Source organism: Carya illinoinensis, chromosome 8 (assembly GCF_018687715.1).
Source record: "Carya illinoinensis cultivar Pawnee chromosome 8, C.illinoinensisPawnee_v1, whole genome shotgun sequence".
NCBI lineage: Eukaryota > Viridiplantae > Streptophyta > Magnoliopsida > Fagales > Juglandaceae > Carya > Carya illinoinensis.
The window spans coordinates 17,120,885-17,122,443 of record NC_056759.1 but is presented as its reverse complement, the minus strand read 5'-3'; positions in this window follow the sequence as shown (position 1 = coordinate 17,122,443).

Here is a 1,559-nt window from a genome sequence, read left to right as displayed (position 1 = left end):
ACTGAATCTAGTCTTTCTTCCTCTTGCTCTAATCGAGAGAGATGGTCAGCCACTAAATTTTCACTTCCCTTCTTGTCTCGAATCTCCAAATCAAATTCTTGAAGAAGGAGGATCCAACGAATTAGCCTAGGCTTAGCATCCTTCTTGCCAAACAAATAGCGAAGTGCTGCAAGCATCTCCTTCTCAGTTGTTGTATAATTTAACTGAGCTTCATTCAATGTCCGGCTTGCATAATAGATGGCTCTAAACAGCTTGTCTCGCCTTTGCCCCAACACTGCTCCAATTGCAAAGTCACTTGCATCGCACATAACTTCAAAAGGTTGACTCCAATCAGGCACAATCACAATTGGTGTTGAAATTAGCTTCTCCTTGAGTGCATTAAAGGCCTGCAAACAAATAACATCAAAGTCAAATGCAGAATTTTTCTCAAGAAGATTACATAAAGGTTTAGAGAGTTTAGAAAAATCCTTGATAAATCTTCTATAAAATCCCGCATGTCCCAGAAAACTTCTGATTCCCTTCACATTCTTTGGAGGTGGTAGTTTCTCTATGGTTGCAATTTTGGCTCGATCCACCTCAATTCCTTTGGATGACACTCTATGGCCCAGCACGATCCCTTCTTGAACCATGAAATGACACTTCTCCCAGTTTAGGACTAGATTTTTATCTTCACATCTCTGCAAAACAAGAGCTAAGTTATGCAAACAATGATCAAAAGATGTACCAAAAACTGAAAAGTCATCCATGAATACTTCCATTATATCTTCCACCATGTCAGAAAATATAGCCATCATGCAACGTTGAAATGTTGCAGGGGCGTTGCACAATCCAAAGGGCATCCTCCTAAAAGCAAACGTCCCATAGGGGCATGTGAATGTAGTCTTCTCTTGATCTTCAGGGGCTATAGCAATCTGATTATACCCCGAATAACCATCCAAAAAACAATAGTAGGAGTACCCAGCCAATCGATCCAACATCTGATCAATGAATGGAAGTGGAAAATGATCCTTCCTTGTTGCTTTATTCAACTTACGGTAATCCATGCATACACGCCATCCCGTGACAGTTCTTGTAGGAATGAACTCATTATTTTCATTTTTCACTACCGTCATTCCACCATTCTTTGGTACAACTTGCACTGGACTTACCCATGAACTGTCTGAAATAGCATATATAATTTCAGCATTAAGGAGTTTCAAAATTTCAACTCTCACTACTTCTTCATTGCTGGATTTAATCTTCTTTGGTGCTCAATTGTTGGCTTGTAAAGCTCCTCCATTAAAATCTTGTGCATGCAAATGGAGGGACTTATTCCTTTTATGTCAGAAATAGTCCATCCCAAAGCTGTTCTATGCTCCCTCAATACACGCAGCAACTTTTCCTCTTCTTTGGGTGTGAGTGATGTAGCAACAATCACTGAAAATGTATCACTATCACCCAAGAATGCATAGCGAAGATGCTCAGGTAATTGCTTCAACTCCGGAGTATTTTTCTGCATCTTTTCTTTATCATTTTCAGATTCACTCTTTGGTACCACCGGCTCTAGCTTTCCCACTTCA